Source organism: Taudactylus pleione, unplaced genomic scaffold (genome assembly GCF_031769625.1).
Source record: "Taudactylus pleione unplaced genomic scaffold, aTauple2 ptg000467l, whole genome shotgun sequence".
In the NCBI taxonomy this organism is placed as follows: Eukaryota; Metazoa; Chordata; class Amphibia; order Anura; family Myobatrachidae; genus Taudactylus; species Taudactylus pleione.
The window spans coordinates 160,941-177,865 of record NW_028284869.1 but is presented as its reverse complement, the minus strand read 5'-3'; the positions used below and the strand labels follow the sequence as shown (position 1 = coordinate 177,865).

At 33.2% G+C, this 16,925-nt stretch overlaps 3 non-coding genes across 3 annotated transcripts; all 3 read right to left on the bottom strand.

The window, feature by feature from the left end:
* Positions 1–1,573: 1,573 nt before the first annotated feature.
* Positions 1,574–1,645, bottom strand: TRNAG-UCC (transfer RNA glycine (anticodon UCC)). Its single transcript has one exon. It is a non-coding gene; the product is annotated as a tRNA-Gly (tRNA).
* Positions 1,646–8,632: 6,987 nt separating this feature from the next.
* TRNAG-UCC (transfer RNA glycine (anticodon UCC)) lies at positions 8,633–8,704 on the bottom strand. Its single transcript has one exon. It is a non-coding gene; the product is annotated as a tRNA-Gly (tRNA).
* A 648-nt stretch (positions 8,705–9,352) lies between these two features.
* TRNAG-UCC (transfer RNA glycine (anticodon UCC)) lies at positions 9,353–9,424 on the bottom strand. Its single transcript has one exon. It is a non-coding gene; the product is annotated as a tRNA-Gly (tRNA).
* Between the last annotated feature and the right edge of the window lie 7,501 nt (positions 9,425–16,925).

Genomic DNA, 16,925 nt, shown 5'->3' with positions numbered 1-16,925 from the left:
GTACACTGAAGTCCACTTTTTGGCACTTTTGGAAAAGAGAATTTGAATCAAATGTTAAAGCAGATAATAGGAAAATATATTTAATAGCCTAATTTACATAAGACTATTCAGAGTTGGATATTTTTAAGATGCCATAAATCTAGTATTCTGTGAATGACAAAGCCATGACTCTGTCCATACCCCATAAGTGCTACACATACCAAGAAAGCTTCCCATTTGTTGAAAGGGCATTTCTTGGTCAGTGTATTCCTGATTTCTTCAAAACAAGAAACATTCTCTAAGGAGCTTATGATCTTAAAAAATGAAAAGAATACACTGTTAATCCAGTAATTGACTGCAATGCACTTCTTTTGATGATGGAAAATATTAATACAATGCACAAAATAGGTTTAAAATGTAAATGAATAAATAAACATGATGTCCACTGAAGTCCACATTTTGGCACTTTTGGAAAAGAGAATTTGAATCACATGCTAAAGCAGATAATAGGAAAATATATTTAATAGCCTAATTTACATAAGACTATTCAGAGCTGGATATTTTTAAGATGCCATAAATCTAGTATTCTCTGAATGACAAAGCCATGACTCTGTCCATATCCCATAAGTGCTACACATACCAACAAAGCTTCCCATTTGTTGAAAGGGAATTTCTTGGTCAGTGTATTCCTGATTTCTTCAAAACAAGAAACATTCTCTAAGGAGCTTATGATCTTAAAAAATGAAAAGAATACACAAGAAAAATCATGCGTTGGCCAGTGCGACACATACCAACAAAGCTTCCCGTTTTTTGAAAGGGCATTTCTTGGTCAGTGTATTCCTAATTCCTTCAAAACAAGAATAATTCTCTAAGGAGTTTATGATCTTAAAAATTGAATACAAACTATGCGTTGGCCGGGAATCGAACCCGGGTCAACCACCAACGCTTCCTGGTTTTCAAAAGGGCATTTGTTAGTCAAATCTGTAAGCCACAACACCTGATTGTATGATTTCAATGCTCTACACTGTTAATCCATTAATTGACTGCAATGCACTTCTTTTGATGATGGAAAATATTAATACAATGCACAAATTAGGTTAAAAATGCAAATGAATAAATAAATATGATGTACACTGAAGTCCACTTTTTGGCACTTTTGGAAAAGAGAATTTGAATCACATGCTAAAGCAGATAATAGAAAAATATATTTAATAGCCTAATTTACATAAGACTATTCAGAGCTGGATATTTTTAAGATGCCATAAATCTAGTATTCTCTGAATGACAAAGCCATGACTCTGTCCATACCCCATAAGTGCTACACATACCAAGAAAGCTTCCCTTTTGTTGAAAGGGCATTTCTTGGTCAGTGTATTCCTGATTTCTTCAAAACAAGAAACATTCTCTAAGGAGCTTATGATCTTAAAAAATGAAAAGAATACACAAGAAAAATCATGCGTTGGCCAGTGCGACACATACCAACAAAGCTTCCCGTTTTTTGAAAGGGCATTTCTTGGTCAGTGTATTCCTAATTCCTTCAAAACAAGAATAATTCTCTAAGGAGTTTATGATCTTAAAAATTGAATACAAACTATGCGTTGGCCGGGAATTGAACCCGGGTCAACTGCTTGGAAGGCAGCTATGCTCACCACTATACCACCAACGCTTCCTGGTTTTTAAAAGGGCATTTGTTAGTCAAATCTGTAAGCCACAACACCTGATTGTATGATTTCAATGCTCTACACTGTTAATCCATTAATAGACTGCAATGCACTTCTTTTGATGATGGAAAATATTAATACAATGCACAAATTAGGTTAAAAATGCAAATGAATAAATAAACATGATGTACAATGAAGTCCACTTTTTGGCACTTTTGGAAAAGAGTATTTGAATCAAATGTTAAAGAAGATAATAGGAAAATATATTTAATAGCCTAATTTACATAAGACTATTTAGAGTTGGATATTTTTAAGATGCCATAAATCTAGTATTCTGTGAATGACAAAGCCATGACTCTGTCCATACCCCATAAGTGCTACACATACCAAGAAAGCTTCCCTTTTGTTGAAAGGGCATTTCTTGGTCAGTGTATTCCTGATTTCTTCAAAACAAGAAACATTCTCTAAGGAGCTTATGATCTTAAAAAATGAAAAGAATACACTGTTAATCCAGTAATTGACTGCAATGCACTTCTTTTGATGATGGAAAATATTAATACAATGCACAAAATAGGTTTAAAATGTAAATGAATAAATAAACATGATGTCCACTGAAGTCCACATTTTGGCACTTTTGGAAAAGAGAATTTGAATCACATGCTAAAGCAGATAATAGGAAAATATATTTAATAGCCTAATTTACATAAGACTATTCAGAGCTGGATATTTTTAAGATGCCATAAATCTAGTATTCTCTGAATGACAAAGCCATGACTCTGTCCATATCCCATAAGTGCTACACATACCAACAAAGCTTCCCATTTGTTGAAAGGGCATTTCTTGGTCAGTGTATTCCTGATTTCTTCAAAACAAGAAACATTCTCTAAGGAGCTTATGATCTTAAAAAATGAAAAGAATACACTGTTAATCCAGTAATTGACTGCAATGCACTTCTTTTGATGATGGAAAATATTAATACAATGCACAAAATAGGTTTAAAATGTAAATGAATAAATAAACATGATGTCCACTGAAGTCCACTTTTTGGCACTTTTGGAAAAGAGAATTTGAATCACATGCTAAAGCAGATAATAGGAAAATATATTTAATAGCCTAATTTACATAAGACTATTCAGAGCTGGATATTTTTAAGATGCCATAAATCTAGTATTCTCTGAATGACAAAGCCATGACTCTGTCCATATCCCATAAGTGCTACACATACCAACAAAGCTTCCCATTTGTTGAAAGGGCATTTCTTGGTCAGTGTATTCCTGATTTCTTCAAAACAAGAAACATTCTCTAAGGAGTTTATGATCTTAAAAATTGAATACAAACTATGCGTTGGCCGGGAATCGAACCCGGGTCAACCACCAACGCTTCCTGGTTTTCAAAAGGGCATTTGTTAGTCAAATCTGTAAGCCACAACACCTGATTGTATGATTTCAATGCTCTACACTGTTAATCCATTAATTGACTGCAATGCACTTCTTTTGATGATGGAAAATATTAATACAATGCACAAATTAGGTTAAAAATGCAAATGAATAAATAAATATGATGTACACTGAAGTCCACTTTTTGGCACTTTTGGAAAAGAGAATTTGAATCAAATGTTAAAGCAGATAATAGGAAAATATATTTAATAGCCTAATTTACATAAGACTATTCAGAGTTGGATATTTTTAAGATGCCATAAATCTAGTATTCTGTGAATGACAAAGCCATGACTCTGTCCATACCCCATAAGTGCTACACATACCAAGAAAGCTTCCCATTTGTTGAAAGGGCATTTCTTGGTCAGTGTATTCCTGATTTCTTCAAAACAAGAAACATTCTCTAAGGAGCTTATGATCTTAAAAAATGAAAAGAATACACTGTTAATCCAGTAATTGACTGCAATGCACTTCTTTTGATGATGGAAAATATTAATACAATGCACAAAATAGGTTTAAAATGTAAATGAATAAATAAACATGATGTCCACTGAAGTCCACATTTTGGCACTTTTGGAAAAGAGAATTTGAATCACATGCTAAAGCAGATAATAGGAAAATATATTTAATAGCCTAATTTACATAAGACTATTCAGAGCTGGATATTTTTAAGATGCCATAAATCTAGTATTCTCTGAATGACAAAGCCATGACTCTGTCCATATCCCATAAGTGCTACACATACCAACAAAGCTTCCCATTTGTTGAAAGGGCATTTCTTGGTCAGTGTATTCCTGATTTCTTCAAAACAAGAAACATTCTCTAAGGAGCTTATGATCTTAAAAAATGAAAAGAATACACAAGAAAAATCATGCGTTGGCCAGTGCGACACATACCAACAAAGCTTCCCGTTTTTTGAAAGGGCATTTCTTGGTCAGTGTATTCCTAATTCCTTCAAAACAAGAATAATTCTCTAAGGAGTTTATGATCTTAAAAATTGAATACAAACTATGCGTTGGCCGGGAATCGAACCCGGGTCAACCACCAACGCTTCCTGGTTTTCAAAAGGGCATTTGTTAGTCAAATCTGTAAGCCACAACACCTGATTGTATGATTTCAATGCTCTACACTGTTAATCCATTAATTGACTGCAATGCACTTCTTTTGATGATGGAAAATATTAATACAATGCACAAATTAGGTTAAAAATGCAAATGAATAAATAAACATGATGTACAATGAAGTCCACTTTTTGGCACTTTTGGAAAAGAGTATTTGAATCAAATGTTAAAGAAGATAATAGGAAAATATATTTAATAGCCTAATTTACATAAGACTATTTAGAGTTGGATATTTATAAGATGCCATAAATCTAGTATTCTGTGAATGACAAAGCCATGACTCTGTCCATACCCCATAAGTGCTACACATACCAAGAAAGCTTCCCTTTTGTTGAAAGGGCATTTCTTGGTCAGTGTATTCCTGATTTCTTCAAAACAAGAAACATTCTCTAAGGAGCTTATGATCTTAAAAAATGAAAAGAATACACTGTTAATCCAGTAATTGACTGCAATGCACTTCTTTTGATGATGGAAAATATTAATACAATGCACAAAATAGGTTTAAAATGTAAATGAATAAATAAACATGATGTCCACTGAAGTCCACATTTTGGCACTTTTGGAAAAGAGAATTTGAATCACATGCTAAAGCAGATAATAGGAAAATATATTTAATAGCCTAATTTACATAAGACTATTCAGAGCTGGATATTTTTAAGATGCCATAAATCTAGTATTCTCTGAATGACAAAGCCATGACTCTGTCCATATCCCATAAGTGCTACACATACCAACAAAGCTTCCCATTTGTTGAAAGGGCATTTCTTGGTCAGTGTATTCCTGATTTCTTCAAAACAAGAAACATTCTCTAAGGAGCTTATGATCTTAAAAAATGAAAAGAATACACTGTTAATCCAGTAATTGACTGCAATGCACTTCTTTTGATGATGGAAAATATTAATACAATGCACAAAATAGGTTTAAAATGTAAATGAATAAATAAACATGATGTCCACTGAAGTCCACTTTTTGGCACTTTTGGAAAAGAGAATTTGAATCACATGCTAAAGCAGATAATAGGAAAATATATTTAATAGCCTAATTTACATAAGACTATTCAGAGCTGGATATTTTTAAGATGCCATAAATCTAGTATTCTCTGAATGACAAAGCCATGACTCTGTCCATATCCCATAAGTGCTACACATACCAACAAAGCTTCCCATTTGTTGAAAGGGCATTTCTTGGTCAGTGTATTCCTGATTTCTTCAAAACAAGAAACATTCTCTAAGGAGTTTATGATCTTAAAAATTGAATACAAACTATGCGTTAGCCGGGAATCGAACCCGGGTCAACCACCAACGCTTCCTGGTTTTCAAAAGGGCATTTGTTAGTCAAATCTGTAAGCCACAACACCTGATTGTATGATTTCAATGCTCTACACTGTTAATCCATTAATTGACTGCAATGCACTTCTTTTGATGATGGAAAATATTAATACAATGCACAAATTAGGTTAAAAATGCAAATGAATAAATAAACATGATGTACAATGAAGTCCACTTTTTGGCACTTTTGGAAAAGAGTATTTGAATCAAATGTTAAAGAAGATAATAGGAAAATATATTTAATAGCCTAATTTACATAAGACTATTTAGAGTTGGATATTTTTAAGATGCCATAAATCTAGTATTCTGTGAATGACAAAGCCATGACTCTGTCCATACCCCATAAGTGCTACACATACCAAGAAAGCTTCCCTTTTGTTGAAAGGGCATTTCTTGGTCAGTGTATTCCTGATTTCTTCAAAACAAGAAACATTCTCTAAGGAGCTTATGATCTTAAAAAATGAAAAGAATACACTGTTAATCCAGTAATTGACTGCAATGCACTTCTTTTGATGATGGAAAATATTAATACAATGCACAAAATAGGTTTAAAATGTAAATGAATAAATAAACATGATGTCCACTGAAGTCCACATTTTGGCACTTTTGGAAAAGAGAATTTGAATCACATGCTAAAGCAGATAATAGGAAAATATATTTAATAGCCTAATTTACATAAGACTATTCAGAGCTGGATATTTTTAAGATGCCATAAATCTAGTATTCTCTGAATGACAAAGCCATGACTCTGTCCATATCCCATAAGTGCTACACATACCAACAAAGCTTCCCATTTGTTGAAAGGGCATTTCTTGGTCAGTGTATTCCTGATTTCTTCAAAACAAGAAACATTCTCTAAGGAGCTTATGATCTTAAAAAATGAAAAGAATACACTGTTAATCCAGTAATTGACTGCAATGCACTTCTTTTGATGATGGAAAATATTAATACAATGCACAAAATAGGTTTAAAATGTAAATGAATAAATAAACATGATGTCCACTGAAGTCCACTTTTTGGCACTTTTGGAAAAGAGAATTTGAATCACATGCTAAAGCAGATAATAGGAAAATATATTTAATAGCCTAATTTACATAAGACTATTCAGAGCTGGATATTTTTAAGATGCCATAAATCTAGTATTCTCTGAATGACAAAGCCATGACTCTGTCCATATCCCATAAGTGCTACACATACCAACAAAGCTTCCCATTTGTTGAAAGGGCATTTCTTGGTCAGTGTATTCCTGATTTCTTCAAAACAAGAAACATTCTCTAAGGAGTTTATGATCTTAAAAATTGAATACAAACTATGCGTTGGCCGGGAATCGAACCCGGGTCAACCACCAACGCTTCCTGGTTTTCAAAAGGGCATTTGTTAGTCAAATCTGTAAGCCACAACACCTGATTGTATGATTTCAATGCTCTACACTGTTAATCCATTAATTGACTGCAATGCACTTCTTTTGATGATGGAAAATATTAATACAATGCACAAATTAGGTTAAAAATGCAAATGAATAAATAAATATGATGTACACTGAAGTCCACTTTTTGGCACTTTTGGAAAAGAGAATTTGAATCAAATGTTAAAGCAGATAATAGGAAAATATATTTAATAGCCTAATTTACATAAGACTATTCAGAGTTGGATATTTTTAAGATGCCATAAATCTAGTATTCTGTGAATGACAAAGCCATGACTCTGTCCATACCCCATAAGTGCTACACATACCAAGAAAGCTTCCCATTTGTTGAAAGGGCATTTCTTGGTCAGTGTATTCCTGATTTCTTCAAAACAAGAAACATTCTCTAAGGAGCTTATGATCTTAAAAAATGAAAAGAATACACTGTTAATCCAGTAATTGACTGCAATGCACTTCTTTTGATGATGGAAAATATTAATACAATGCACAAAATAGGTTTAAAATGTAAATGAATAAATAAACATGATGTCCACTGAAGTCCACATTTTGGCACTTTTGGAAAAGAGAATTTGAATCACATGCTAAAGCAGATAATAGGAAAATATATTTAATAGCCTAATTTACATAAGACTATTCAGAGCTGGATATTTTTAAGATGCCATAAATCTAGTATTCTCTGAATGACAAAGCCATGACTCTGTCCATATCCCATAAGTGCTACACATACCAACAAAGCTTCCCATTTGTTGAAAGGGCATTTCTTGGTCAGTGTATTCCTGATTTCTTCAAAACAAGAAACATTCTCTAAGGAGCTTATGATCTTAAAAAATGAAAAGAATACACAAGAAAAATCATGCGTTGGCCAGTGCGACACATACCAACAAAGCTTCCCGTTTTTTGAAAGGGCATTTCTTGGTCAGTGTATTCCTAATTCCTTCAAAACAAGAATAATTCTCTAAGGAGTTTATGATCTTAAAAATTGAATACAAACTATGCGTTGGCCGGGAATCGAACCCGGGTCAACCACCAACGCTTCCTGGTTTTCAAAAGGGCATTTGTTAGTCAAATCTGTAAGCCACAACACCTGATTGTATGATTTCAATGCTCTACACTGTTAATCCATTAATTGACTGCAATGCACTTCTTTTGATGATGGAAAATATTAATACAATGCACAAATTAGGTTAAAAATGCAAATGAATAAATAAATATGATGTACACTGAAGTCCACTTTTTGGCACTTTTGGAAAAGAGAATTTGAATCAAATGTTAAAGCAGATAATAGGAAAATATATTTAATAGCCTAATTTACATAAGACTATTCAGAGTTGGATATTTTTAAGATGCCATAAATCTAGTATTCTGTGAATGACAAAGCCATGACTCTGTCCATACCCCATAAGTGCTACACATACCAAGAAAGCTTCCCATTTGTTGAAAGGGCATTTCTTGGTCAGTGTATTCCTGATTTCTTCAAAACAAGAAACATTCTCTAAGGAGCTTATGATCTTAAAAAATGAAAAGAATACACAAGAAAAATCATGCGTTGGCCAGTGCGACACATACCAACAAAGCTTCCCGTTTTTTGAAAGGGCATTTCTTGGTCAGTGTATTCCTAATTCCTTCAAAACAAGAATAATTCTCTAAGGAGTTTATGATCTTAAAAATTGAATACAAACTATGCGTTGGCCGGGAATTGAACCCGGGTCAAATGCTTGGAAGGCAGCTATGCTCACCACTATACCACCAACGCTTCCTGGTTTTTAAAAGGGCATTTGTTAGTCAAATCTGTAAGCCACAACACCTGATTGTATGATTTCAATGCTCTACACTGTTAATCCATTAATAGACTGCAATGCACTTCTTTTGATGATGGAAAATATTAATACAATGCACAAATTAGGTTAAAAATGCAAATGAATAAATAAACATGATGTACACTGAAGTCCACTTTTTGGCACTTTTGGAAAAGAGAATTTGAATCACATGCTAAAGCAGATAATAGAAAAATATATTTAATAGCCTAATTTACATAAGACTATTCAGAGCTGGATATTTTTAAGATGCCATAAATCTAGTATTCTCTGAATGACAAAGCCATGACTCTGTCCATACCCCATAAGTGCTACACATACCAAGAAAGCTTCCCTTTTGTTGAAAGGGCATTTCTTGGTCAGTGTATTCCTGATTTCTTCAAAACAAGAAACATTCTCTAAGGAGCTTATGATCTTAAAAAATGAAAAGAATACACAAGAAAAATCATGCGTTGGCCAGTGCGACACATACCAACAAAGCTTCCCGTTTTTTGAAAGGGCATTTCTTGGTCAGTGTATTCCTAATTCCTTCAAAACAAGAATAATTCTCTAAGGAGTTTATGATCTTAAAAATTGAATACAAACTATGCGTTGGCCGGGAATTGAACCCGGGTCAACTGCTTGGAAGGCAGCTATGCTCACCACTATACCACCAACGCTTCCTGGTTTTTAAAAGGGCATTTGTTAGTCAAATCTGTAAGCCACAACACCTGATTGTATGATTTCAATGCTCTACACTGTTAATCCATTAATAGACTGCAATGCACTTCTTTTGATGATGGAAAATATTAATACAATGCACAAATTAGGTTAAAAATGCAAATGAATAAATAAACATGATGTACAATGAAGTCCACTTTTTGGCACTTTTGGAAAAGAGTATTTGAATCAAATGTTAAAGAAGATAATAGGAAAATATATTTAATAGCCTAATTTACATAAGACTATTTAGAGTTGGATATTTTTAAGATGCCATAAATCTAGTATTCTGTGAATGACAAAGCCATGACTCTGTCCATACCCCATAAGTGCTACACATACCAAGAAAGCTTCCCTTTTGTTGAAAGGGCATTTCTTGGTCAGTGTATTCCTGATTTCTTCAAAACAAGAAACATTCTCTAAGGAGCTTATGATCTTAAAAAATGAAAAGAATACACTGTTAATCCAGTAATTGACTGCAATGCACTTCTTTTGATGATGGAAAATATTAATACAATGCACAAAATAGGTTTAAAATGTAAATGAATAAATAAACATGATGTCCACTGAAGTCCACATTTTGGCACTTTTGGAAAAGAGAATTTGAATCACATGCTAAAGCAGATAATAGGAAAATATATTTAATAGCCTAATTTACATAAGACTATTCAGAGCTGGATATTTTTAAGATGCCATAAATCTAGTATTCTCTGAATGACAAAGCCATGACTCTGTCCATATCCCATAAGTGCTACACATACCAACAAAGCTTCCCATTTGTTGAAAGGGCATTTCTTGGTCAGTGTATTCCTGATTTCTTCAAAACAAGAAACATTCTCTAAGGAGCTTATGATCTTAAAAAATGAAAAGAATACACTGTTAATCCAGTAATTGACTGCAATGCACTTCTTTTGATGATGGAAAATATTAATACAATGCACAAAATAGGTTTAAAATGTAAATGAATAAATAAACATGATGTCCACTGAAGTCCACTTTTTGGCACTTTTGGAAAAGAGAATTTGAATCACATGCTAAAGCAGATAATAGGAAAATATATTTAATAGCCTAATTTACATAAGACTATTCAGAGCTGGATATTTTTAAGATGCCATAAATCTAGTATTCTCTGAATGACAAAGCCATGACTCTGTCCATATCCCATAAGTGCTACACATACCAACAAAGCTTCCCATTTGTTGAAAGGGCATTTCTTGGTCAGTGTATTCCTGATTTCTTCAAAACAAGAAACATTCTCTAAGGAGTTTATGATCTTAAAAATTGAATACAAACTATGCGTTGGCCGGGAATCGAACCCGGGTCAACCACCAACGCTTCCTGGTTTTCAAAAGGGCATTTGTTAGTCAAATCTGTAAGCCACAACACCTGATTGTATGATTTCAATGCTCTACACTGTTAATCCATTAATTGACTGCAATGCACTTCTTTTGATGATGGAAAATATTAATACAATGCACAAATTAGGTTAAAAATGCAAATGAATAAATAAATATGATGTACACTGAAGTCCACTTTTTGGCACTTTTGGAAAAGAGAATTTGAATCAAATGTTAAAGCAGATAATAGGAAAATATATTTAATAGCCTAATTTACATAAGACTATTCAGAGTTGGATATTTTTAAGATGCCATAAATCTAGTATTCTGTGAATGACAAAGCCATGACTCTGTCCATACCCCATAAGTGCTACACATACCAAGAAAGCTTCCCATTTGTTGAAAGGGCATTTCTTGGTCAGTGTATTCCTGATTTCTTCAAAACAAGAAACATTCTCTAAGGAGCTTATGATCTTAAAAAATGAAAAGAATACACTGTTAATCCAGTAATTGACTGCAATGCACTTCTTTTGATGATGGAAAATATTAATACAATGCACAAAATAGGTTTAAAATGTAAATGAATAAATAAACATGATGTCCACTGAAGTCCACATTTTGGCACTTTTGGAAAAGAGAATTTGAATCACATGCTAAAGCAGATAATAGGAAAATATATTTAATAGCCTAATTTACATAAGACTATTCAGAGCTGGATATTTTTAAGATGCCATAAATCTAGTATTCTCTGAATGACAAAGCCATGACTCTGTCCATATCCCATAAGTGCTACACATACCAACAAAGCTTCCCATTTGTTGAAAGGGCATTTCTTGGTCAGTGTATTCCTGATTTCTTCAAAACAAGAAACATTCTCTAAGGAGCTTATGATCTTAAAAAATGAAAAGAATACACAAGAAAAATCATGCGTTGGCCAGTGCGACACATACCAACAAAGCTTCCCGTTTTTTGAAAGGGCATTTCTTGGTCAGTGTATTCCTAATTCCTTCAAAACAAGAATAATTCTCTAAGGAGTTTATGATCTTAAAAATTGAATACAAACTATGCGTTGGCCGGGAATCGAACCCGGGTCAACCACCAACGCTTCCTGGTTTTCAAAAGGGCATTTGTTAGTCAAATCTGTAAGCCACAACACCTGATTGTATGATTTCAATGCTCTACACTGTTAATCCATTAATTGACTGCAATGCACTTCTTTTGATGATGGAAAATATTAATACAATGCACAAATTAGGTTAAAAATGCAAATGAATAAATAAACATGATGTACAATGAAGTCCACTTTTTGGCACTTTTGGAAAAGAGTATTTGAATCAAATGTTAAAGAAGATAATAGGAAAATATATTTAATAGCCTAATTTACATAAGACTATTTAGAGTTGGATATTTATAAGATGCCATAAATCTAGTATTCTGTGAATGACAAAGCCATGACTCTGTCCATACCCCATAAGTGCTACACATACCAAGAAAGCTTCCCTTTTGTTGAAAGGGCATTTCTTGGTCAGTGTATTCCTGATTTCTTCAAAACAAGAAACATTCTCTAAGGAGCTTATGATCTTAAAAAATGAAAAGAATACACTGTTAATCCAGTAATTGACTGCAATGCACTTCTTTTGATGATGGAAAATATTAATACAATGCACAAAATAGGTTTAAAATGTAAATGAATAAATAAACATGATGTCCACTGAAGTCCACATTTTGGCACTTTTGGAAAAGAGAATTTGAATCACATGCTAAAGCAGATAATAGGAAAATATATTTAATAGCCTAATTTACATAAGACTATTCAGAGCTGGATATTTTTAAGATGCCATAAATCTAGTATTCTCTGAATGACAAAGCCATGACTCTGTCCATATCCCATAAGTGCTACACATACCAACAAAGCTTCCCATTTGTTGAAAGGGCATTTCTTGGTCAGTGTATTCCTGATTTCTTCAAAACAAGAAACATTCTCTAAGGAGCTTATGATCTTAAAAAATGAAAAGAATACACTGTTAATCCAGTAATTGACTGCAATGCACTTCTATTGATGATGGAAAATATTAATACAATGCACAAAATAGGTTTAAAATGTAAATGAATAAATAAACATGATGTCCACTGAAGTCCACTTTTTGGCACTTTTGGAAAAGAGAATTTGAATCACATGCTAAAGCAGATAATAGGAAAATATATTTAATAGCCTAATTTACATAAGACTATTCAGAGCTGGATATTTTTAAGATGCCATAAATCTAGTATTCTCTGAATGACAAAGCCATGACTCTGTCCATATCCCATAAGTGCTACACATACCAACAAAGCTTCCCATTTGTTGAAAGGGCATTTCTTGGTCAGTGTATTCCTGATTTCTTCAAAACAAGAAACATTCTCTAAGGAGTTTATGATCTTAAAAATTGAATACAAACTATGCGTTAGCCGGGAATCGAACCCGGGTCAACCACCAACGCTTCCTGGTTTTCAAAAGGGCATTTGTTAGTCAAATCTGTAAGCCACAACACCTGATTGTATGATTTCAATGCTCTACACTGTTAATCCATTAATTGACTGCAATGCACTTCTTTTGATGATGGAAAATATTAATACAATGCACAAATTAGGTTAAAAATGCAAATGAATAAATAAATATGATGTACACTGAAGTCCACTTTTTGGCACTTTTGGAAAAGAGAATTTGAATCAAATGTTAAAGCAGATAATAGGAAAATATATTTAATAGCCTAATTTACATAAGACTATTCAGAGTTGGATATTTTTAAGATGCCATAAATCTAGTATTCTGTGAATGACAAAGCCATGACTCTGTCCATACCCCATAAGTGCTACACATACCAAGAAAGCTTCCCATTTGTTGAAAGGGCATTTCTTGGTCAGTGTATTCCTGATTTCTTCAAAACAAGAAACATTCTCTAAGGAGCTTATGATCTTAAAAAATGAAAAGAATACACTGTTAATCCAGTAATTGACTGCAATGCACTTCTTTTGATGATGGAAAATATTAATACAATGCACAAAATAGGTTTAAAATGTAAATGAATAAATAAACATGATGTCCACTGAAGTCCACATTTTGGCACTTTTGGAAAAGAGAATTTGAATCACATGCTAAAGCAGATAATAGGAAAATATATTTAATAGCCTAATTTACATAAGACTATTCAGAGCTGGATATTTTTAAGATGCCATAAATCTAGTATTCTCTGAATGACAAAGCCATGACTCTGTCCATATCCCATAAGTGCTACACATACCAACAAAGCTTCCCATTTGTTGAAAGGGCATTTCTTGGTCAGTGTATTCCTGATTTCTTCAAAACAAGAAACATTCTCTAAGGAGCTTATGATCTTAAAAAATGAAAAGAATACACAAGAAAAATCATGCGTTGGCCAGTGCGACACATACCAACAAAGCTTCCCGTTTTTTGAAAGGGCATTTCTTGGTCAGTGTATTCCTAATTCCTTCAAAACAAGAATAATTCTCTAAGGAGTTTATGATCTTAAAAATTGAATACAAACTATGCGTTGGCCGGGAATCGAACCCGGGTCAACCACCAACGCTTCCTGGTTTTCAAAAGGGCATTTGTTAGTCAAATCTGTAAGCCACAACACCTGATTGTATGATTTCAATGCTCTACACTGTTAATCCATTAATTGACTGCAATGCACTTCTTTTGATGATGGAAAATATTAATACAATGCACAAATTAGGTTAAAAATGCAAATGAATAAATAAACATGATGTACAATGAAGTCCACTTTTTGGCACTTTTGGAAAAGAGTATTTGAATCAAATGTTAAAGAAGATAATAGGAAAATATATTTAATAGCCTAATTTACATAAGACTATTTAGAGTTGGATATTTTTAAGATGCCATAAATCTAGTATTCTGTGAATGACAAAGCCATGACTCTGTCCATACCCCATAAGTGCTACACATACCAAGAAAGCTTCCCTTTTGTTGAAAGGGCATTTCTTGGTCAGTGTATTCCTGATTTCTTCAAAACAAGAAACATTCTCTAAGGAGCTTATGATCTTAAAAAATGAAAAGAATACACTGTTAATCCAGTAATTGACTGCAATGCACTTCTTTTGATGATGGAAAATATTAATACAATGCACAAAATAGGTTTAAAATGTAAATGAATAAATAAACATGATGTCCACTGAAGTCCACATTTTGGCACTTTTGGAAAAGAGAATTTGAATCACATGCTAAAGCAGATAATAGGAAAATATATTTAATAGCCTAATTTACATAAGACTATTCAGAGCTGGATATTTTTAAGATGCCATAAATCTAGTATTCTCTGAATGACAAAGCCATGACTCTGTCCATATCCCATAAGTGCTACACATACCAACAAAGCTTCCCATTTGTTGAAAGGGCATTTCTTGGTCAGTGTATTCCTGATTTCTTCAAAACAAGAAACATTCTCTAAGGAGCTTATGATCTTAAAAAATGAAAAGAATACACTGTTAATCCAGTAATTGACTGCAATGCACTTCTTTTGATGATGGAAAATATTAATACAATGCACAAAATAGGTTTAAAATGTAAATGAATAAATAAACATGATGTCCACTGAAGTCCACTTTTTGGCACTTTTGGAAAAGAGAATTTGAATCACATGCTAAAGCAGATAATAGGAAAATATATTTAATAGCCTAATTTACATAAGACTATTCAGAGCTGGATATTTTTAAGATGCCATAAATCTAGTATTCTCTGAATGACAAAGCCATGACTCTGTCCATATCCCATAAGTGCTACACATACCAACAAAGCTTCCCATTTGTTGAAAGGGCATTTCTTGGTCAGTGTATTCCTGATTTCTTCAAAACAAGAAACATTCTCTAAGGAGTTTATGATCTTAAAAATTGAATACAAACTATGCGTTGGCCGGGAATCGAACCCGGGTCAACCACCAACGCTTCCTGGTTTTCAAAAGGGCATTTGTTAGTCAAATCTGTAAGCCACAACACCTGATTGTATGATTTCAATGCTCTACACTGTTAATCCATTAATTGACTGCAATGCACTTCTTTTGATGATGGAAAATATTAATACAATGCACAAATTAGGTTAAAAATGCAAATGAATAAATAAATATGATGTACACTGAAGTCCACTTTTTGGCACTTTTGGAAAAGAGAATTTGAATCAAATGTTAAAGCAGATAATAGGAAAATATATTTAATAGCCTAATTTACATAAGACTATTCAGAGTTGGATATTTTTAAGATGCCATAAATCTAGTATTCTGTGAATGACAAAGCCATGACTCTGTCCATACCCCATAAGTGCTACACATACCAAGAAAGCTTCCCATTTGTTGAAAGGGCATTTCTTGGTCAGTGTATTCCTGATTTCTTCAAAACAAGAAACATTCTCTAAGGAGCTTATGATCTTAAAAAATGAAAAGAATACACTGTTAATCCAGTAATTGACTGCAATGCACTTCTTTTGATGATGGAAAATATTAATACAATGCACAAAATAGGTTTAAAATGTAAATGAATAAATAAACATGATGTCCACTGAAGTCCACATTTTGGCACTTTTGGAAAAGAGAATTTGAATCACATGCTAAAGCAGATAATAGGAAAATATATTTAATAGCCTAATTTACATAAGACTATTCAGAGCTGGATATTTTTAAGATGCCATAAATCTAGTATTCTCTGAATGACAAAGCCATGACTCTGTCCATATCCCATAAGTGCTACACATACCAACAAAGCTTCCCATTTGTTGAAAGGGCATTTCTTGGTCAGTGTATTCCTGATTTCTTCAAAACAAGAAACATTCTCTAAGGAGCTTATGATCTTAAAAAATGAAAAGAATACACAAGAAAAATCATGCGTTGGCCAGTGCGACACATACCAACAAAGCTTCCCGTTTTTTGAAAGGGCATTTCTTGGTCAGTGTATTCCTAATTCCTTCAAAACAAGAATAATTCTCTAAGGAGTTTATGATCTTAAAAATTGAATACAAACTATGCGTTGGCCGGGAATCGAACCCGGGTCAACCACCAACGCTTCCTGGTTTTCAAAAGGGCATTTGTTAGTCAAATCTGTAAGCCACAACACCTGA